Source organism: Spermophilus citellus, assembly GCF_964194105.1.
Source record: "Spermophilus citellus genome assembly, chromosome: 7".
In the NCBI taxonomy this organism is placed as follows: Eukaryota; Metazoa; Chordata; class Mammalia; order Rodentia; family Sciuridae; genus Spermophilus; species Spermophilus citellus.
The window spans coordinates 13,063,304-13,088,187 of NC_138188.1; positions in this window are offsets into that span (position 1 = coordinate 13,063,304).

Below are 24,884 nucleotides of genomic sequence, written 5' to 3' on the forward strand. Positions count from 1 at the left end.
CCAGTCACTGCTTAGGGCTACATCAAGAGGAAACAAAACATAGAGATAGAACGTGAAACTGCTTTATTGTGTCAAGTTTCAAGAAGCTAGCACAAACCGTGTTGGATTTAGAGTTCCAAATACATCTATCAATATAGGAGAAAACAGAGTGAAACCTAAAAATTCAAACTGTTACTGGAAGCGAACGCTTCAACATAGAAGAATGAAATTTGGGGAACCAAGTCGCCTTAGTGTACTGATCATTACCTGAAAGTATCATCCTATTTGGGTGAAAAAATATTTCCTGAGATTTCTGGAGATTCGTATATTTGGGAAGCCTGGCAACCCCTTTATATGAAAGTGTTTCTCGCCGGTCACTGTTAGGGCTACATCAAGAGGAAACAAAACATAGAGATAGAACGTGAAACTACTTTATTGTGTCAAGTTTCAAGAAGCTAGCACAAACCGTGTTGGATTTAGAGTTCCAAATACATCTATCAATATAGGAGAAAACAGAGTGAAACCTAAAAATTCAAACTGTTACTGGAAACGAACGCTTCAACATAGAAGAAAGAAATTTGGGGAACCAAGTCGCCGTAGTGTACTGATCATTACCTGAAAGTATCATCCTGTTTGGGTGAAAAAATATTTCCTGAGATTTCTGGAGATTCGCATATTTGGGAATCCTGGCAACCCCTTTCCCTGAAAGTGTTTCTCGCCAGTCACTGTTAGGGCTACATCAAGAGGAAACAAAACATAGCGATAGAACGTGAAACTACTTTATTGTGTCAAGTTTCAGGAAGCTAGCACAAACCGTGTTGGATTTAGAGTTCCAAATACATCTATCACTATAGGAGAAAACAGAGTGAAACCTAAAAATTCAAACTGTTACTGGAAACGAACGCTTCAACATAGAAGAACGACAATTGGGGAACCAAGTCGCCTTAGTGTACTGATCATTACCTGAAAGTATCATCCTGTTTGGGTGAAAAAATATTTGCTGAGATTTCTGGAGATTCGTAATTTTGGGAAGCCTGGCAACCCCTTTCCATGAAAGTGTTTCTCGCCAGTCACTGCTTAGGGCTACATCAAGAGGAAACAAAACATAGAGATAGAACGTGAAACTGCTTTATTGTGTCAAGTTTCAAGAAGCTAGCACAAACCGTGTTGGATTTAGAGTTCCAAATACATCTATCAATATAGGAGAAAACAGAGTGAAACCTAAAAATTCAAACTTTTACTGGAAACGAACGCTTCAACATAGAAAAACGAAATTTGGGGAACCAAGTCGCCATAGTACACTGATCATTACCTGAAAGTATCATCCTGTTTGGGTGAAAAAATATTTTTTTTTGCTGAGATTTCTGGAGATTCGTATATTTGGGAAGCCTGGCAACCCCTTTCCATGAAAGTGTTTCTCGCCAGTCACTGTTAGTGCTACATCAAGAGGAAACAAAACATAGCGATAGAACGTGAAACTACTTTATTGTGTCAAGTTTCAAGAAGCTAGCACCTACCGTGTTGGATTCAGAGTTCCAAATACATCTATCAATATAGGAGAAAACAGAGTGAAACCTAAAAATTCAAACTGTTACTGGAAACGAACGCTTCAACATAGAAGAACGAAATTTGGGGAACCAAGTCGCCTTAGTGTACTGATCATTACCTGAAAGTATCATCCAGTTTGGGTGAAAAAATATTTGCTGCGATTTCTGGAGATTCGTAATTTTGGGAAGCCACCCCTTTCCATGAAAGTGTTTCTCGCCAGTCAATGCTTAGGGCTACATCATGAGGAAACAAAACATAGAGATAGAACGTGAAACTACTTTATTGTGTCAAGTTTCAAGAAGCTAGCACAAACCGTGTTGTATTTAGAGTTCCAAATACATCTATCAATATAGGAGAAAACAGAGTGAAACCTAAAAATTCAAACTGTTACTGGAAACGAACGCTTCAACATAGAAAAACGAAATTTGGGTAACCAAGTCGCCATAGTGTACTGATCATTACCTGAAAGTATCATCCTGTTTGGGTGAAAAAATATTTCCTGAGATTTCTGGAGATTCGTATATTTGGGAAGCCTGGCAACCCCTTTCCATGAAAGTGTTTCTCGCCAGTCACTGTTAGGGCTACATCAAGAGGAAACAAAACATAGAGATAGAACGTGAAACTACTTTATTGTGTCAAGTTTCAAGAAGCTAGCACAAACCGTGTTGGATTTAGAGTTCCAAATACATCTATCAATATAGGAGAAAACAGAGTGAAACCTAAAAATTCAAACTGTTACTGGAAACGAACGCTTCAATACAGAAGAACGAAATTTGGGGAACCAAGTCGCCTTAGTGTACTGATCATTACCTGAAAGTATCATCCAGTTTGGGTGAAAAAATATTTGCTGAGATTTCTGGAGATTCGTAATTTTGGGAAGCCACCCCTTTCCATGAAAGTGTTTCTCGCCAGTCAATGCTTAGGGCTACATCAAGAGGAAACAAAACATACAGATAGAACGTGAAACTACTTTATTGTGTCAAGTTTCAAGAAGCTAGCACAAACCGTGTTGGATTTAGAGTTCCAAATACATCTATCAATATAGGAGAAAACAGAGTGAAACCTAAAAATTCAAACTGTTACTGGAAACGAACGCTTCAACATAGAAGAACGAAATTTGGGGAACCAAGTCGCCTTAGTGTAGTGATCATTACCTGAAAGTATCATCCAGTTTGGGTGAAAAAATATTTCCTGAGATTTCTGGAGATTCGTAATTTTGGGAAGCCACCCCTTTCCATGAAAGTGTTTATCGCCAGTCACTGCTTAGGGCTACATCAAGAGGAAACAAAACATAGAGATAGAACGTGAAACTACTTTATTGTGTCAAGTTTCAAGAAGCTAGCACAAACCGTGTTGGATTTAGAGTTCCAAATACATCTATCAATATAGGAGAAAACAGAGTGAAACCTAAAAATTCAAACTGTTACTGGAAACGAACGCTTCAACATAGAAGAACGAAATTTGGGGAACCAAGTCGCCTTAGTGTACTGATCATTACCTGAAAGTATCATCCTGTTTGGGTGAAAAAATATTTCCTGAGATTTCTGGAGATTCGTATATTTGGGAAGCCTGGCAACCCCTTTACATGAAAGTGTTTCTCGCCGGTCACTGTTAGGGCTACATCAAGAGGAAACAAAACATAGAGATAGAACGTGAAACTACTATTGTGTCAAGTTTCAAGAAGCTAGCACAAACCGTGTTGGATTTAGAGTTCCAAATACATCTATCAATATAGGAGAAAACAGAGTGAAACCTAAAAATTCAAACTGTTACTGGAAACGAACGCTTCAACATAGAAGAACGAAATTTGGGGAACCAAGTCGCCTTAGTGTACTGATCATTACCTGAAAGTATCATCCTGTTTGGGTGAAAAAATATTTGCTGCGATTTCTGGAGATTCGTAATTTTGGGAAGCCACCCCTTTCCATGAAAGTGTTTCTCGCCAGTCACTGCTTAGGGCTACATCAAGAGGAAACAAAACATAGAGATAGAACGTGAAACTACTTTATTGTGTCAAGTTTCAAGAAGCTAGCACAAACCGTGTTGGATTTAGAGTTCCAAATACATCTATCAATATAGGAGAAAACAGAGTGAAACCTAAAAATTCAAACTGTTACTGGAAACGAACGCTTCAACATAGAAAAACGAAATTTGGGGAACCAAGTCGCCATAGTGTACTGATCATTACCTGAAAGTATCATCCTGTTTGGGTGAAAAAATATTTCCAGGGATTTCTGGAGATTCGTATATTTGGGAAGCCTGGCAACCCCTTTCCATAAAAGTGTTTCTCGCCAGTCACTGTTAGGGCTACATCAAGAGGAAACAAAACATAGAGATAGAACGTGAAACTACTTTATTGTGTCAAGTTTCAAGAAGCTAGCACAAACCGTGTTGGATTTAGAGTTCCAAATACATCTATCAATATAGGAGAAAACAGAGTGAAACCTAAAAATTCAAACTGTTACTGGAAACGAACGCTTCAATATAGAAGAACGAAATTTGGGGAACCAAGTCGCCTTAGTGTACTGATCATTATCTGAAAGTATCATCCAGTTTGGGTGAAAAAATATTTCCTGAGATTTCTGGAGATTCGTAATTTTGGGAAGCCTGGCAACCCCTTTCCATGAAAGTGTTTCTCGTCAGTCACTGCTTAGGGCTACATCAAGAGGAAACAAAACATAGAGATAGAACGTGAAACTACTTTATTGTGTCAAGTTTCAAGAAGCTAGCACAAACCGTGTTGTATTCAGAGTTCCAAATACATCTATCAATATAGGAGAAAACAGAGTGAAACCTAAAAATTCAAACTGTTACTGGAAACGAACGCTTCAACATAGAAGAACGAAATTTGGGGAACCAAGTCGCGTTAGTGTAGTGATCATTACCTGAAAGTATCATCCAGTTTGGGTGAAAAAATATTTGCTGAGATTTCTGGAGATTCGTAATTTTGGGAAGCCACCCCTTTCCATGAAAGTGTTTCTCGCCAGTCAATGCTTAGGGCTACATCAAGAGGAAACAAAACATAGAGATAGAACGTGAAACTACTTTATTGTGTCAAGTTTCAAGAAGCTAGCACAAACCGTTTTGGATTTAGAGTTCCAAATACATCTATCAATATAGGAGAAAACAGAGTGAAACCTAAAAATTCAAACTGTTACTGGAAACGAACGCTTCAACATAGAAGAACGAAATTTGGGGAACCAAGTCGCCTTAGTGTAGTGATCATTACCTGAAAGTATCATCCAGTTTGGGTGAAAAAATATTTCCTGAGATTTCTGGAGATTCGTAATTTTGGGAAGCCACCCCTTTCCATGAAAGTGTTTATCGCCAGTCACTGCTTAGGGCTACATCAAGAGGAAACAAAACATAGAGATAGAACGTGAAACTACTTTATTGTGTCAAGTTTCAAGAAGCTAGCACAAACCGTGTTGGATTTAGAGTTCCAAATACATCTATCAATATAGGAGAAAACAGAGTGAAACCTAAAAATTCAAACTGTTACTGGAAACGAACGCTTCAACATAGAAGAACGAAATTTGGGGAACCAAGTCGCCTTAGTGTACTGATCATTACCTGAAAGTATCATCCTGTTTGGGTGAAAAAATATTTCCTGAGATTTCTGGAGATTCGTATATTTGGGAAGCCTGGCAACCCCTTTACATGAAAGTGTTTCTCGCCGGTCACTGTTAGGGCTACATCAAGAGGAAACAAAACATAGAGATAGAACGTGAAACTACTATTGTGTCAAGTTTCAAGAAGCTAGCACAAACCGTGTTGGATTTAGAGTTCCAAATACATCTATCAATATAGGAGAAAACAGAGTGAAACCTAAAAATTCAAACTGTTACTGGAAACGAACACTTCAACATAGAAGAACGAAATTTGGGGAACCAAGTCACCTTAGTGTACTGATCATTACCTGAAAGTATCATCCTGTTTGGGTGAAAAAATATTTCCTGAGATTTCTGGAGATTCGCATATTTGGGAAGCCTGGCAACCCCTTTCCATGAAAGTGTTTCTCGCCAGTCACTGTTAGGGCTACATCAAGAGGAAACAAAACATAGAGATAGAACGTGAAACTATTTTATTGTGTCAAGTTTCAAGAAGCTAGCAGAAACCGTGTTGGATTTAGAGTTCCAAATACATCTATCAATATAGGAGAAAACAGAGTGAAACCTAAAAATTCAAACTGTTACTGGAAACGAACGCTTCAACATAGAAGAACGAAATTTGGGGAACCAAGTCGCCTTAGTGTACTGATCATTACCTGAAAGTATCATCCAGTTTGGGTGAAAAAATATTTGCTGCGATTTCTGGAGATTCGTAATTTTGGGAAGCCACCCCTTTCCATGAAAGTGTTTCTCGCCAGTCACTGCTTAGGGCTACATCAAGAGGAAACAAAACATAGAGATAGAACGTGAAACTACTTTATTGTGTCAAGTTTCAAGAAGCTAGCACAAACCGTGTTGGATTTAGAGTTCCAAATACATCTATCAATATAGGAGAAAACAGAGTGAAACCTAAAAATTCAAACTGTTACTGGAAACGAACGCTTCAACATAGAAAAACGAAATTAGGGGAACCAAGTCGCCATAGTGTACTGATCATTACCTGAAAGTATCATCCTGTTTGGGTGAAAAAATATTTCCTGAGATTTCTGGAGATTCGTATATTTGGGAAGCCTGGCAACCCCTTTCCATGAAAGTGTTTCTCGCCAGTCACTGTTAGGGCTACATCAAGAGGAAACAAAACATAGAGATAGAACGTGAAACTACTATTGTGTCAAGTTTCAAGAAGCTAGCACAAACCGTGTTGGATTTAGAGTTCCAAATACATCTATCAATATAGGAGAAAACAGAGTGAAACCTAAAAATTCAAACTGTTACTGGAAACGAACGCTTCAATATAGAAGAACGAAATTTGGGGAACCAAGTCGCCTTAGTGTACTGATCATTACCTGAAAGTATCATCCAGTTTGGGTGAAAAAATATTTGCTGAGATTTCTGGAGATTCGTAATTTTGGGAAGCCTGGCAACCCCTTTCCATGAAAGTGTTTCTCGTCAGTCACTGCTTAGGGCTACATCAAGAGGAAACAAAACATAGAGATAGAACGTGAAACTACTTTATTGTGTCAAGTTTCAAGAAGCTAGCACAAACCGTGTTGTATTCAGAGTTCCAAATACATCTATCAATATAGGAGAAAACAGAGTGAAACCTAAAAATTCAAACTGTTACTGGAAACGAACGCTTCAACATAGAAGAACGAAATTTGGGGAACCAAGTCGCGTTAGTGTAGTGATCATTACCTGAAAGTATCATCCAGTTTGGGTGAAAAAATATTTGCTGAGATTTCTGGAGATTCGTAATTTTGGGAAGCCACCCCTTTCCATGAAAGTGTTTCTCGCCAGTCAATGCTTAGGGCTACATCAAGAGGAAACAAAACATAGAGATAGAACGTGAAACTACTTTATTGTGTCAAGTTTCAAGAAGCTAGCACAAACCGTTTTGGATTTAGAGTTCCTAATACATCTATCAATATAGGAGAAAACAGAGTGAAACCTAAAAATTCAAACTGTTACTGGAAACGAACGCTTCAACATAGAAGAACGACATTTGGGGAACCAAGTCGCCTTAGTGTACTGATCATTACCTGAAAGTATCATCCAGTTTGGGTGAAAAAATATTTGCTGAGATTTCTTGAGATTCGTAATTTTGGGAAGCCTGGCAACCCCTTTCCATGAAAGTGTTTTTTGCCAGTCACTGCTTAGGGCTACATCAAGAGGAAACAAAACATAGAGATAGAACGTGAAACTGCTTTATTGTGTCAAGTTTCAAGAAGCTAGCACAAACCGTGTTGGATTTAGAGTTCCAAATACATCTATCAATATAGGAGAAAACAGAGTGAAACCTAAAAATTCAAACTGTTACTGGAAGCGAACGCTTCAACATAGAAGAACGAAATTTGGGGAAACAAGTCGCCTTAGTGTACTGATCATTACCTGAAAGTATCATCCTATTTGGGTGAAAAAATATTTCCTGAGATTTCTGGAGATTCGTATATTTGGGAAGCCTGGCAACCCCTTTATATGAAAGTGTTTCTCGCCGGTCACTGTTAGGGCTACATCAAGAGGAAACAAAACATAGAGATAGAACGTGAAACTACTTTATTGTGTCAAGTTTCAAGAAGCTAGCACAAACCGTGTTGGATTTAGAGTTCCAAATACATCTATCAATATAGGAGAAAACAGAGTGAAACCTAAAAATTCAAACTGTTACTGGAAACGAACGCTTCAACATAGAAGAACGAAATTTGGGGTACCAAGTCGCCTTAGTGTACTGATCATTACCTGAAAGTATCATCCTGTTTGGGTGAAAAAATATTTCCTGAGATTTCTGGAGATTCGCATATTTGGGAAGCCTGGCAACCCCTTTCCATGAAAGTGTTTCTCGCCAGTCACTGTTAGGGCTACATCAAGAGGAAACAAAACATAGAGATAGAACGTGAAACTATTTTATTGTGTCAAGTTTCAAGAAGCTAGCAGAAACCGTGTTGGATTTAGAGTTCCAAATACATCTATCAATATAGGAGAAAACAGAGTGAAACCTAAAAATTCAAACTGTTACTGGAAACGAACGCTTCAACATAGAAGAACGAAATTTGGGGAACCAAGTCGCCTTAGTGTACTGATCATTACCTGAAAGTATCATCCAGTTTGGGTGAAAAAATATTTGCTGCGATTTCTGGAGATTCGTAATTTTGGGAAGCCACCCCTTTCCATGAAAGTGTTTCTCGCCAGTCACTGCTTAGGGCTACATCAAGAGGAAACAAAACATAGAGATAGAACGTGAAACTACTTTATTGTGTCAAGTTTCAAGAAGCTAGCACAAACCGTGTTGGATTTAGAGTTCCAAATACATCTATCAATATAGGAGAAAACAGAGTGAAACCTAAAAATTCAAACTGTTACTGGAAACGAACGCTTCAACATAGAAAAACGAAATTAGGGGAACCAAGTCGCCATAGTGTACTGATCATTACCTGAAAGTATCATCCTGTTTGGGTGAAAAAATATTTCCTGAGATTTCTGGAGATTCGTATATTTGGGAAGCCTGGCAACCCCTTTCCATGAAAGTGTTTCTCGCCAGTCACTGTTAGGGCTACATCAAGAGGAAACAAAACATAGAGATAGAACGTGAAACTACTATTGTGTCAAGTTTCAAGAAGCTAGCACAAACCGTGTTGGATTTAGAGTTCCAAATACATCTATCAATATAGGAGAAAACAGAGTGAAACCTAAAAATTCAAACTGTTACTGGAAACGAACGCTTCAATATAGAAGAACGAAATTTGGGGAACCAAGTCGCCTTAGTGTACTGATCATTACCTGAAAGTATCATCCAGTTTGGGTGAAAAAATATTTGCTGAGATTTCTGGAGATTCGTAATTTTGGGAAGCCTGGCAACCCCTTTCCATGAAAGTGTTTCTCGTCAGTCACTGCTTAGGGCTACATCAAGAGGAAACAAAACATAGAGATAGAACGTGAAACTACTTTATTGTGTCAAGTTTCAAGAAGCTAGCACAAACCGTGTTGTATTCAGAGTTCCAAATACATCTATCAATATAGGAGAAAACAGAGTGAAACCTAAAAATTCAAACTGTTACTGGAAACGAACGCTTCAACATAGAAGAACGAAATTTGGGGAACCAAGTCGCGTTAGTGTAGTGATCATTACCTGAAAGTATCATCCAGTTTGGGTGAAAAAATATTTGCTGAGATTTCTGGAGATTCGTAATTTTGGGAAGCCACCCCTTTCCATGAAAGTGTTTCTCGCCAGTCAATGCTTAGGGCTACATCAAGAGGAAACAAAACATAGAGATAGAACGTGAAACTACTTTATTGTGTCAAGTTTCAAGAAGCTAGCACAAACCGTTTTGGATTTAGAGTTCCTAATACATCTATCAATATAGGAGAAAACAGAGTGAAACCTAAAAATTCAAACTGTTACTGGAAACGAACGCTTCAACATAGAAGAACGACATTTGGGGAACCAAGTCGCCTTAGTGTACTGATCATTACCTGAAAGTATCATCCAGTTTGGGTGAAAAAATATTTGCTGAGATTTCTTGAGATTCGTAATTTTGGGAAGCCTGGCAACCCCTTTCCATGAAAGTGTTTTTTGCCAGTCACTGCTTAGGGCTACATCAAGAGGAAACAAAACATAGAGATAGAACGTGAAACTGCTTTATTGTGTCAAGTTTCAAGAAGCTAGCACAAACCATGTTGGATTTAGAGTTCCAAATACATCTATCAATATAGGAGAAAACAGAGTGAAACCTAAAAATTCAAACTGTTACTGGAAGCGAACGCTTCAACATAGAAGAACGAAATTTGGGGAAACAAGTCGCCTTAGTGTACTGATCATTACCTGAAAGTATCATCCTATTTGGGTGAAAAAATATTTCCTGAGATTTCTGGAGATTCGTATATTTGGGAAGCCTGGCAACCCCTTTATATGAAAGTGTTTCTCGCCGGTCACTGTTAGGGCTACATCAAGAGGAAACAAAACATAGAGATAGAACGTGAAACTACTTTATTGTGTCAAGTTTCAAGAAGCTAGCACAAACCGTGTTGGATTTAGAGTTCCAAATACATCTATCAATATAGGAGAAAACAGAGTGAAACCTAAAAATTCAAACTGTTACTGGAAACGAACGCTTCAACATAGAAGAACGAAATTTGGGGTACCAAGTCGCCTTAGTGTACTGATCATTACCTGAAAGTATCATCCTGTTTGGGTGAAAAAATATTTCCTGAGATTTCTGGAGATTCGCATATTTGGGAAGCCTGGCAACCCCTTTCCATGAAAGTGTTTCTCGCCAGTCACTGTTAGGGCTACATCAAGAGGAAACAAAACATAGAGATAGAACGTGAAACTACTTTATTGTGTCAAGTTTCAGGAAGCTAGCACAAACCGTGTTGGATTCAGAGTTCCAAATACCTCTATCAATATAGGAGAAAACAGAGTGAAACCTAAAAATTCAAATTGTTACTGGAAACGAACGCTTCAACATAGAAGAACGAAATTTGGGGAACCAAGTCGCGTTAGTGTAGTGATCATTACCTGAAAGTATCATCCAGTTTGGGTGAAAAAATATTTGCTGAGATTTCTGGAGATTCGTAATTTTGGGAAGCCACCCCTTTCCATGAAAGTGTTTCTCGCCAGTCAATGCTTAGGGCTACATCAAGAGGAAACAAAACATAGAGATAGAACGTGAAACTACTTTATTGTGTCAAGTTTCAAGAAGCTAGCACAAACCGTGTTGGATTTAGAGTTCCAAATACATCTATCAATATAGGAGAAAACAGAGTGAAACCTAAAAATTCAAACTGTTACTGGAAACGAACGCTTCAACATAGAAGAAAGAAATTTGGGGAACCAAGTCGCCTTAGTGTACTGATCATTACCTGAAAGTATCATCCTGTTTGGGTGAAAAAATATTTCCTGAGATTTCTGGAGATTCGCATATTTGGGAAGCCTGGCAACCCCTTTCCATGAAAGTGTTTCTCGCCAGTCACTGTTAGGGCTACATCAAGAGGAAACAAAAATAGCGATAGAATGTGAAACTACTTTATTGTGTCAAGTTTCAAGAAGCTAGCACAAACCGTGTTGGATTTAGAGTTCCAAATACATCTATCAATATAGGAGAAAACAGAGTGAAACCTAAAAATTCAAACTGTTACTGGAAACGAACACTTCAACATAGAAAAACGAAATTTGGGGAACCAAGTCGCCTTAGTGTACTGATCATTACCTGAAAGTATCATCCTGTTTGGGTGAAAAAATATTTGCTGAGATTTCTGGAGATTCGTAATTTTGGGAAGCCTGGCAACCCCTTTCCATGAAAGTGTTTCTCGCCAGTCACTGTTAGGGCTACATCAAGAGGAAACAAAACATAGCGATAGAACGTGAAACTACTTTATTGTGTCAAGTTTCAAGAAGCTAGCACAAACCGTGTTGGATTCAGAGTTCCAAATACATCTATCAATATAGGAGAAAACAGAGTGAAACCTAAAAATTCAAACTGTTACTGGAAACGAACGCTTCAACATAGAAGAACGAAATTTGGGGAACCAAGTCGCCTTAGTGTACTGATCATTACCTGAAAGTATCATCCAGTTTGGGTGAAAAAATATTTGCTGCGATTTCTGGAGATTCGTAATTTTGGGAAGCCACCCCTTTCCATGAAAGTGTTTCTCGCCAGTCAATGCTTAGGGCTACATCATGAGGAAACAAAACATAGAGATAGAACGTGAAACTACTTTATTGTGTCAAGTTTCAAGAAGCTAGCACAAACCGTGTTGTATTTAGAGTTCCAAATACATCTATCAATATAGGAGAAAACAGAGTGAAACCTAAAAATTCAAACTGTTACTGGAAACGAACGCTTCAACATAGAAGAACGACATTTGGGGAACCAAGTCGCCTTAGTGTACTGATCATTACCTGAAAGTATCATCCAGTTTGGGTGAAAAAATATTTGCTGAGATTTCTGGAGATTCGTAATTTTGGGAAGCCTGGCAACCCCTTTCCATGAAAGTGTTTCTCGCCAGTCACTGCTTAGGGCTACATCAAGAGGAAACAAAACATAGAGATAGAACGTGAAACTACTTTATTGTGTCAAGTTTCAAGAAGCTAGCACAAACCGTGTTGGATTCAGAGTTCCAAATACCTCTATCAATATAGGAGAAAACAGAGTGAAACCTAAAAATTCAAACTGTTACTGGAAACGAACGCTTCAACATAGAAAAACGAAATTAGGGGAACCAAGTCGCCTTAGTGTACTGATCATTACCTGAACGTATCATCCTGTTTGGGTGAAAAAATATTTCCTGAGATTTCTGGAGATTCGTATATTTGGGAAGCCTGGCAACCCCTTTCCATGAAAGTGTTTCTCGCCAGTCACTGTTAGGGCTACATCAAGAGGAAACAAAACATAGAGATAGAATGTGAAACTACTTTATTGTGTCAAGTTTCAAGAAGCTAGCACAAACCGTGTTGGATTTAGAGTTCCAAATACATCTATCAATATAGGAGAAAACAGAGTGAAACCTAAAAATTCAAACTGTTACTGGAAACGAACGCTTCAATAGAAGAACGAAATTTGGGGAACCAAGTCGCGTTAGTGTAGTGATCATTACCTGAAAGTATCATCCAGTTTGGGTGAAAAAATATTTGCTGAGATTTCTGGAGATTCGGAATTTTGGGAAGCCACCCCTTTCCATGAAAGTGTTTCTCGCCAGTCAATGCTTAGGGCTACATCAAGAGGAAACAAAACATAGAGATAGAACGTGAAACTACTTTATTGTGTCAAGTTTCAAGAAGCTAGCACAAACCGTGTTGGATTTAGAGTTCCAAATACATCTATCAATATACGAGAAAACAGAGTGAAACCTAAAAATTCAAACTGTTACTGGAAACGAACGCTTCAACATAGAAGAACGACATTTGGGGAACCAAGTCGCCTTAGTGTACTGATCATTACCTGAAAGTATCATCCAGTTTGGGTGAAAAAATATTTGCTGAGATTTCTGGAGATTCGTAATTTTGGGAAGCATGACAACCCCTTTCCATGAAAGTGTTTCTCGCCAGTCACTGCTTAGGGCTACATCATGAGGAAACAAAACATAGAGATAGAACGTGAAACTGCTTTATTGTGTCAAGTTTCAAGAAGCTAGCACAAACCGTGTTGGATTTAGAGTTCCAAATACATCTATCAATATAGGAGAAAACAGAGTGAAACCTAAAAATTCAAACTGTTACTGGAAACGAACGCTTCAACATAGAAGAACGAAATTTGGGGAACCAAGTCGCGTTAGTGTAGTGATCATTACCTGAAAGTATCATCCAGTTTGGGTGAAAAAATATTTCCTGAGATTTCTGGAGATTCGTAATTTTGGGAAGCCACCCCTTTCCATGAAAGTGTTTATCGCCAGTCACTGCTTAGGGCTACATCAAGAGGAAACAAAACATAGAGATAGAACGTGAAACTACTTTATTGTGTCAAGTTTCAAGAAGCTAGCACAAACCGTGTTGGATTTAGAGTTCCAAATACATCTATCAATATAGGAGAAAACAGAGTGAAACCTAAAAATTCAAACTGTTACTGGAAACGAACGCTTCAACATAGAAGAACGAAATTTGGGGAACCAAGTCGCCTTAGTGTACTGATCATTACCTGAAAGTATCATCCTGTTTGGGTGAAAAAATATTTCCTGAGATTTCTGGAGATTCGTATATTTGGGAAGCCTGGCAACCCCTTTACATGAAAGTGTTTCTCGCCGGTCACTGTTAGGGCTACATCAAGAGGAAACAAAACATAGAGATAGAACGTGAAACTACTTTATTGTGTCAAGTTTCAAGAAGCTAGCACAAACCGTGTTGGATTTAGAGTTCCAAATACATCTATCAATATAGGAGAAAACAGAGTGAAACCTAAAAATTCAAACTGTTACTGGAAACGAACGCTTCAACATAGAAGAACGAAATTTGGGGAACCAAGTCGCCTTAGTGTACTGATCATTACCTGAAAGTATCATCCTGTTTGGGTGAAAAAATATTTCCTGAGATTTCTGGAGATTCGCATATTTGGGAAGCCTGGCAACCCCTTTCCATGAAAGTGTTTCTCGCCAGTCACTGTTAGGGCTACATCAAGAGGAAACAAAACATAGAGATAGAACGTGAAACTATTTTATTGTGTCAAGTTTCAAGAAGCTAGCACAAACCGTGTTGGATTTAGAGTTCCAAATACATCTATCAATATAGGAGAAAACAGAGTGAAACCTAAAAATTCAAACTGTTACTGGAAACGAACGCTTCAACATAGAAGAACGACATTTGGGGAACCAAGTCGCCTTAGTGTACTGATCATTACCTGAAAGTATCATCCAGTTTGGGTGAAAAAATATTTGCTGAGATTTCTGGAGATTTGTAATTTTAGGAAGCTTGGCAACACCTTTCCATGAAAGTGTTTCTCCTCAGTCACTGCTTGGGGCTACATCAAGAGGAAACAAAACATAGAGATAGAACGTGAAATTACTTTATTGTGTCAAGTTTCAAGAAGCTAGCACAAACCGTGTTGGATTTAGAGTTCCAAATACATCTATCAATATAGGAGAAAACAGAGTGAAACCTAAAAATTCAAACTGTTACTGGAAACGAACGCTTCAACATAGAAGAACGAAATTTGGGGAACCAAGTCGCCTTAGTGTACTGATCATTACCTGAAAGTATCATCCAGTTTGGGTAAAAAAATATTTCCTGAGATTTCTGGAGATTCGCATATTTGGGAAGCCTGGCAACCCCTTTCCATGAAAGTGTTTCTCGCCAGTCACTGTTAGGGCTACATCAAGAGGAAACAAAACATAGAGATAGAACGTGAAACTACTTTATTGTGTGAAGTTTGAAGAAGCTAGCACAAACCGTGTTGGACTTAGAGTTCCAAATACATCTATCAATATAGGAGAAAACAGAGTGAAACCTAAAAATTCAAACTGTTACTGGAAACGAACGCTTCAACATAGAAGAACGAAATTTGGGGAACCACGTCGCGTTAGTGTAGTGATCATTACCTGAAAGTATCATCCAGTTTGGGTGAAAAAATATTTGCTGAGATTTCTGGAGATTCGTAATTTTGGGAAGCCACCCCTTTCCATGAAAGTGTTTCTCGCCAGTCAATGCTTAGGGCTACATCAAGAGGAAACAAAACATAGAGATAGAACGTGAAACTACTTTATTGTGTCAAGTTTCAAGAAGCTAGCAAAAACCGTGTTGGATTTAGAGTTCCAAATACCTCTATCAATATAGGAGAAAACAGAGTGAAACCTAAAAATTCAAACTGTTACTGGAAACGAACGCTTCAACATAGAAGAACGAAATTTGGGGAACCAAGTCGCCTTAGTGTACTGATCATTACCTGAAAGTATCATCCAGTTTGGGTGAAAAAATATTTGCTGCGATTTCTGGAGATTCGTAATTTTGGGAAGCCACCCCTTTCCATTAAAGTGTTTCTCGCCAGTCAATGCTTAGGGCTACATCAAGAGGAAACAAAACATAGAGATAGAACGTGAAACTATTTTATTGTGTCAAGTTTCAAGAAGCTAGCACAAACCGTGTTGGATTTAGAGTTCCAAATACATCTATCAATATAGGAGAAAACAGAGTGAAACCTAAAAATTCAAACTGTTACTGGAAACGAACGCTTCAACATAGAAGAACGAAATTTGGGGAACCAAGTCGCCTTAGTGTACTGATCATTACCTGAAAGTATCATCCAGTTTGGGTGAAAAAATATTTCCTGAGATTTCTGGAGATTCGCATATTTGGGAAGCCTGGCAACCCCTTTCCATGAAAGTGTTTCTCGCCAGTCAATGCTTAGGGCTACATCAAGAGGAAACAAAACATAGAGATAGAACGTGAAACTATTTTATTGTGTCAAGTTTCAAGAAGCTAGCACAAACCGTGTTGGATTGATAGTTCCAAATACATCTATCAATATAGGAGAAAACAGAGTGAAACCTAAAAATTCAAACTGTTACTGGAAACGAACGCTTCAACATAGAAGAACGAAATTTGGGGAACCAAGTCGCCTTAGTGTACTGATCATTACCTGAAAGTATCATCCAGTTTGGGTGAAAAAATATTTGCTGAGATTTCTGGAGATTCGTAATTTTGGGAAGCCTGGCAACCCCTTTCCATGAAAGTGTTTCTCGTCAGTCACTGCTTAGGGCTACATCAAGAGGAAACAAAACATAGAGATAGAACGTGAAACTACTTTATTGTGTCAAGTTTCAAGAAGCTAGCACAAACCGTGTTGGATTTAGAGTTCCAAATACATCTATCAATATAGGAGAAAACAGAGTGAAACCTAAAAATTCAAACTGTTACTGGAAACGAACGCTTCAACATAGAAGAACGAAATTTGGGGAACCACGTCGCGTTAGTGTAGTGATCATTACCTGAAAGTATCATCCAGTTTGGGTGAAAAAATATTTGCTGAGATTTCTGGAGATTCGTAATTTTGGGAAGCCACCCCTTTCCATGAAAGTGTTTCTCGCCAGTCAATGCTTAGGGCTACATCAAGAGGAAACAAAACATAGAGATAGAACGTGAAACTACTTTATTGTGTCAAGTTTCAAGAAGCTAGCAAAAACCGTGTTGGATTTAGAGTTCCAAATACCTCTATCAATATAGGAGAAAACAGAGTGAAACCTAAAAATTCAAACTGTTACTGGAAACGAACGCTTCAACATAGAAGAACGAAATTTGGGGAACCAAGTCGCCTTAGTGTACTGATCATTACCTGAAAGTATCATCCAGTTTGGGTGAAAAAATATTTGCTGCGATTTCTGGAGATTCGTAATTTTGGGAAGCCACCCCTTTCCATTAAAGTGTTTCTCGCCAGTCAATGCTTAGGGCTACATCAAGAGGAAACAAAACATAGAGATAGAACGTGAAACTATTTTATTGTGTCAAGTTTCAAGAAGCTAGCACAAACCGTGTTGGATTTAGAGTTCCAAATACATCTATCAATATAGGAGAAAACAGAGTGAAACCTAAAAATTCAAACTGTTACTGGAAACGAACGCTTCAACATAGAAGAACGAAATTTGGGGAACCAAGTCGCCTTAGTGTACTGATCATTACCTGAAAGTATCATCCAGTTTGGGTGAAAAAATATTTCCTGAGATTTCTGGAGATTCGCATATTTGGGAAGCCTGGCAACCCCTTTCCATGAAAGTGTTTCTCGCCAGTCACTGTTAGGGCTACATCAAGAGGAAACAAAAATAGCGATAGAATGTGAAACTACTTTATTGTGTCAAGTTTCAAGAAGCTAGCACAAACCGTGTTGGATTTAGAGTTCCAAATACATCTATCAATATAGGAGAAAACAGAGTGAAACCTAAAAATTCAAACTGTTACTGGAAACGAACACTTCAACATAGAAAAACGAAATTTGGGGAACCAAGTCGCCTTAGTGTACTGATCATTACCTGAAAGTATCATCCTGTTTGGGTGAAAAAATATTTGCTGAGATTTCTGGAGATTCGTAATTTTGGGAAGCCTGGCAACCCCTTTCCATGAAAGTGTTTCTCGCCAGTCACTGTTAGGGCTACATCAAGAGGAAACAAAACATAGAGATAGAACGTGAAACTACTTTATTGTGTCAAGTTTCAAGAAGCTAGCACAAACCGTGTTGGATTCAGAGTTCCAAATACATCTATCAATATAGGAGAAAACAGAGTGAAACCTAAAAATTCAAACTGTTACTGGAAACGAACGCTTCAACATAGAAGAACGAAATTTGGGGAACCAAGTCGCCTTAGTGTACTGATCATTACCTGAAAGTATCATCCAGTTTGGGTGAAAAAATATTTGCTGCGATTTCTGGAGATTCGTAATTTTGGGAAGCCACCCCTTTCCATGAAAGTGTTTCTCGCCAGTCAATGCTTAGGGCTACATCATGAGGAAACAAAACATAGAGATAGAACGTGAAACTACTTTATTGTGTCAAGTTTCAAGAAGCTAGCACAAACCGTGTTGTATTTAGAGTTCCAAATACATCTATCAATATAGGAGAAAACAGAGTGAAACCTAAAAATTCAAACTGTTACTGGAAACGAACGCTTCAACATAGAAGAACGACATTTGGGGAACCAAGTCGCCTTAGTGTACTGATCATTACCTGAAAGTATCATCCAGTTTGGGTGAAAAAATATTTGCTGAGATTTCTGGAGATTCGTAATTTTGGGAAGCCTGGCAACCCCTTTCCATGAAAGTGTTTCTCGCCAGTCACTGCTTAGGGCTACATCAAGAGGAAACAAAACATAGAGATAGAACGTGAAACTACTTTATTGTGTCAAGTTTCAAGAAGCTAGCACAAACCGTGTTGGATTCAGAGTTCCAAATACCTCTATCAATATAGGAGAAAACAGAGTGAAACCTAAAAATTCAAACTGTTACTGGAAACGAACGCTTCAACATAGAAAAACGAAATTAGGGGAACCAAGTCGCCTTAGTGTACTGATCATTACCTGAACGTATCATCCTGTTTGGGTGAAAAAATATTTCCTGAGATTTCTGGAGATTCGTATATTTGGGAAGCCTGGCAACCCCTTTCCATGAAAGTGTTTCTCGCCAGTCACTGTTAGGGCTACATCAAGAGGAAACAAAACATAGAGATAGAATGTGAAACTACTTTATTGTGTCAAGTTTCAAGAAGCTAGCACAAACCGTGTTGGATTTAGAGTTCCAAATACATCTATCAATATAGGAGAAAACAGAGTGAAACCTAAAAATTCAAACTGTTACTGGAAACGAACGCTTCAATAGAAGAACGAAATTTGGGGAACCAAGTCGCGTTAGTGTAGTGATCATTACCTGAAAGTATCATCCAGTTTGGGTGAAAAAATATTTGCTGAGATTTCTGGAGATTCGGAATTTTGGGAAGCCACCCCTTTCCATGAAAGTGTTTCTCGCCAGTCAATGCTTAGGGCTACATCAAGAGGAAACAAAACATAGAGATAGAACGTGAAACTACTTTATTGTGTCAAGTTTCAAGAAGCTAGCACAAACCGTGTTGGATTTAGAGTTCCAAATACATCTATCAATATACGAGAAAACAGAGTGAAACCTAAAAATTCAAACTGTTACTGGAAACGAACGCTTCAACATAGAAGAACGACATTTGGGGAACCAAGTCGCCTTAGTGTACTGATCATTACCTGAAAGTATCATCCAGTTTGGGTGAAAAAATATTTGCTGAGATTTCTGGAGATTCGTAATTTTGGGAAGCATGACAACCCCTTTCCATGAAAGTGTTTCTCGCCAGTCACTGCTTAGGGCTACATCATGAGGAAACAAAACATAGAGATAGAACGTGAAACTGCTTTATTGTGTCAAGTTTCAAGAAGCTAGCACAAACCGTGTTGGATTTAGAGTTCCAAATACATCTATCAATATAGGAGAAAACAGAGTGAAACCTAAAAATTCAAACTGTTACTGGAAACGAACGCTTCAACATAGAAGAACGAAATTTGGGGAACCAAGTCGCGTTAGTGTAGTGATCATTACCTGAAAGTATCATCCAGTTTGGGTGAAAAAATATTTCCTGAGATTTCTGGAGATTCGTAATTTTGGGAAGCCACCCCTTTCCATGAAAGTGTTTATCGCCAGTCACTGCTTAGGGCTACATCAAGAGGAAACAAAACATAGAGATAGAACGTGAAACTACTTTATTGTGTCAAGTTTCAAGAAGCTAGCACAAACCGTGTTGGATTTAGAGTTCCAAATACATCTATCAATATAGGAGAAAACAGAGTGAAACCTAAAAATTCAAACTGTTACTGGAAACGAACGCTTCAACATAGAAGAACGAAATTTGGGGAACCAAGTCGCCTTAGTGTACTGATCATTACCTGAAAGTATCATCCTGTTTGGGTGAAAAAATATTTCCTGAGATTTCTGGAGATTCGTATATTTGGGAAGCCTGGCAACCCCTTTACATGAAAGTGTTTCTCGCCGGTCACTGTTAGGGCTACATCAAGAGGAAACAAAACATAGAGATAGAACGTGAAACTACTTTATTGTGTCAAGTTTCAAGAAGCTAGCACAAACCGTGTTGGATTTAGAGTTCCAAATACATCTATCAATATAGGAGAAAACAGAGTGAAACCTAAAAATTCAAACTGTTACTGGAAACGAACGCTTCAACATAGAAGAACGAAATTTGGGGAACCAAGTCGCCTTAGTGTACTGATCATTACCTGAAAGTATCATCCTGTTTGGGTGAAAAAATATTTCCTGAGATTTCTGGAGATTCGCATATTTGGGAAGCCTGGCAACCCCTTTCCATGAAAGTGTTTCTCGCCAGTCACTGTTAGGGCTACATCAAGAGGAAACAAAACATAGAGATAGAACGTGAAACTATTTTATTGTGTCAAGTTTCAAGAAGCTAGCACAAACCGTGTTGGATTTAGAGTTCCAAATACATCTATCAATATAGGAGAAAACAGAGTGAAACCTAAAAATTCAAACTGTTACTGGAAACGAACGCTTCAACATAGAAGAACGACATTTGGGGAACCAAGTCGCCTTAGTGTACTGATCATTACCTGAAAGTATCATCCAGTTTGGGTGAAAAAATATTTGCTGAGATTTCTGGAGATTTGTAATTTTAGGAAGCTTGGCAACACCTTTCCATGAAAGTGTTTCTCCTCAGTCACTGCTTGGGGCTACATCAAGAGGAAACAAAACATAGAGATAGAACGTGAAATTACTTTATTGTGTCAAGTTTCAAGAAGCTAGCACAAACCGTGTTGGATTTAGAGTTCCAAATACATCTATCAATATAGGAGAAAACAGAGTGAAACCTAAAAATTCAAACTGTTACTGGAAACGAACGCTTCAACATAGAAGAACGAAATTTGGGGAACCAAGTCGCCTTAGTGTACTGATCATTACCTGAAAGTATCATCCAGTTTGGGTAAAAAAATATTTCCTGAGATTTCTGGAGATTCGCATATTTGGGAAGCCTGGCAACCCCTTTCCATGAAAGTGTTTCTCGCCAGTCACTGTTAGGGCTACATCAAGAGGAAACAAAACATAGAGATAGAACGTGAAACTACTTTATTGTGTGAAGTTTGAAGAAGCTAGCACAAACCGTGTTGGACTTAGAGTTCCAAATACATCTATCAATATAGGAGAAAACAGAGTGAAACCTAAAAATTCAAACTGTTACTGGAAACGAACGCTTCAACATAGAAGAACGAAATTTGGGGAACCACGTCGCGTTAGTGTAGTGATCATTACCTGAAAGTATCATCCAGTTTGGGTGAAAAAATATTTGCTGAGATTTCTGGAGATTCGTAATTTTGGGAAGCCACCCCTTTCCATGAAAGTGTTTCTCGCCAGTCAATGCTTAGGGCTACATCAAGAGGAAACAAAACATAGAGATAGAACGTGAAACTACTTTATTGTGTCAAGTTTCAAGAAGCTAGCAAAAACCGTGTTGGATTTAGAGTTCCAAATACCTCTATCAATATAGGAGAAAACAGAGTGAAACCTAAAAATTCAAACTGTTACTGGAAACGAACGCTTCAACATAGAAGAACGAAATTTGGGGAACCAAGTCGCCTTAGTGTACTGATCATTACCTGAAAGTATCATCCAGTTTGGGTGAAAAAATATTTGCTGCGATTTCTGGAGATTCGTAATTTTGGGAAGCCACCCCTTTCCATTAAAGTGTTTCTCGCCAGTCAATGCTTAGGGCTACATCAAGAGGAAACAAAACATAGAGATAGAACGTGAAACTATTTTATTGTGTCAAGTTTCAAGAAGCTAGCACAAACCGTGTTGGATTTAGAGTTCCAAATACATCTATCAATATAGGAGAAAACAGAGTGAAACCTAAAAATTCAAACTGTTACTGGAAACGAACGCTTCAACATAGAAGAACGAAATTTGGGGAACCAAGTCGCCTTAGTGTACTGATCATTACCTGAAAGTATCATCCAGTTTGGGTGAAAAAATATTTCCTGAGATTTCTGGAGATTCGCATATTTGGGAAGCCTGGCAACCCCTTTCCATGAAAGTGTTTCTCGCCAGTCAATGCTTAGGGCTACATCAAGAGGAAACAAAACATAGAGATAGAACGTGAAACTATTTTATTGTGTCAAGTTTCAAGAAGCTAGCACAAACCGTGTTGGATTGATAGTTCCAAATACATCTATCAATATAGGAGAAAACAGAGTGAAACCTAAAAATTCAAACTGTTACTGGAAACGAACGCTTCAACATAGAAGAACGAAATTTGGGGAACCAAGTCGCCTTAGTGTACTGATCATTACCTGAAAGTATCATCCAGTTTGGGTGAAAAAATATTTGCTGAGATTTCTGGAGATTCGTAATTTTGGGAAGCCTGGCAACCCCTTTCCATGAAAGTGTTTCTCGTCAGTCACTGCTTAGGGCTACATCAAGAGGAAACAAAACATAGAGATAGAACGTGAAACTACTTTATTGTGTCAAGTTTCAAGAAGCTAGCACAAACCGTGTTGGATTTAGAGTTCCAAATACATCTATCAATATAGGAGAAAACAGAGTGAAACCTAAAAATTCAAACTGTTACTGGAAACGAACGCTTCAACATAGAAGAACGAAATTTGGGGAACCACGTCGCGTTAGTGTAGTGATCATTACCTGAAAGTATCATCCAGTTTGGGTGAAAAAATATTTGCTGAGATTTCTGGAGATTCGTAATTTTGGGAAGCCACCCCTTTCCATGAAAGTGTTTCTCGCCAGTCAATGCTTAGGGCTACATCAAGAGGAAACAAAACATAGAGATAGAACGTGAAACTACTTTATTGTGTCAAGTTTCAAGAAGCTAGCAAAAACCGTGTTGGATTTAGAGTTCCAAATACCTCTATCAATATAGGAGAAAACAGAGTGAAACCTAAAAATTCAAACTGTTACTGGAAACGAACGCTTCAACATAGAAGAACGAAATTTGGGGAACCAAGTCGCCTTAGTGTACTGATCATTACCTGAAAGTATCATCCAGTTTGGGTGAAAAAATATTTGCTGCGATTTCTGGAGATTCGTAATTTTGGGAAGCCACCCCTTTCCATTAAAGTGTTTCTCGCCAGTCAATGCTTAGGGCTACATCAAGAGGAAACAAAACATAGAGATAGAACGTGAAACTATTTTATTGTGTCAAGTTTCAAGAAGCTAGCACAAACCGTGTTGGATTTAGAGTTCCAAATACATCTATCAATATAGGAGAAAACAGAGTGAAACCTAAAAATTCAAACTGTTACTGGAAACGAACGCTTCAACATAGAAGAACGAAATTTGGGGAACCAAGTCGCCTTAGTGTACTGATCATTACCTGAAAGTATCATCCAGTTTGGGTGAAAAAATATTTCCTGAGATTTCTGGAGATTCGCATATTTGGGAAGCCTGGCAACCCCTTTCCATGAAAGTGTTTCTCGCCAGTCAATGCTTAGGGCTACATCAAGAGGAAACAAAACATAGAGATAGAACGTGAAACTATTTTATTGTGTCAAGTTTCAAGAAGCTAGCACAAACCGTGTTGGATTTAGAGTTCCAAATACATCTATCAATATAGGAGAAAACAGAGTGAAACCTAAAAATTCAAACTGTTACTGGAAACGAACGCTTCAACATAGAAGAACGAAATTTGGGGAACCAAGTCGCCTTAGTGTACTGATCATTACCTGAAAGTATCATCCAGTTTGGGTGAAAAAATATTTGCTGAGATTTCTGGAGATTCGTAATTTTGGGAAGCCTGGCAACCCCTTTCCATGAAAGTGTTTCTCATCAGTCACTGCTTAGGGCTACATCAAGAGGAAACAAAACATAGAGATAGAACGTGAAACTACTTTATTGTGTCAAGTTTCAAGAAGCTAGCACAAACCGTGTTGGATTTAGAGTTCCAAATACATCTATCAATATAGGAGAAAACAGAGTGAAACCTAAAAATTCAAACTGTTACTGGAAACGAACGCTTCAACATAGAAGAACGACATTTGGGGAACCAAGTCGCCTTAGTGTACTGATCATTACCTGAAAGTATCATCCAGTTTGGGTGAAAAAATATTTGCTGAGATTTCTGGAGATTCGTAATTTTGGGAAGCATGACAACCCCTTTCCATTAAAGTGTTTCTCGCCAGTCACTGCTTAGGGCTACATCAAGAGGAAACAAAACATAGAGATAGAACGTGAAACTGCTTTATTGTGTCAAGTTTCAAGAAGCTAGCACAAACCGTGTTGGATTTAGAGTTCCAAATACATCTATCAATATAGGAGAAAACAGAGTGAAACCTAAAAATTCAAACTGTTACTGGAAACGAACGCTTCAACATAGAAGAACGAAATTTGGGGAACCAAGTCGCGTTAGTGTAGTGATCATTACCTGAAAGTATCATCCAGTTTGGGTGAAAAAATATTTCCTGAGATTTCTGGAGATTCGTAATTTTGGGAAGCCACCCCTTTCCATGAAAGTGTTTATCGCCAGTCACTGCTTAGGGCTACATCAAGAGGAAACAAAACATAGAGATAGAACGTGAAACTACTTTATTGTGTCAAGTTTCAAGAAGCTAGCACAAACCGTGTTGGATTTAGAGTTCCAAATACATCTATCAATATAGGAGAAAACAGAGTGAAACCTAAAAATTCAAACTGTTACTGGAAACGAACGCTTCAACATAGAAGAACGAAATTTGGGGAACCAAGTCGCCTTAGTGTACTGATCATTACCTGAAAGTATCATCCTGTTTGGG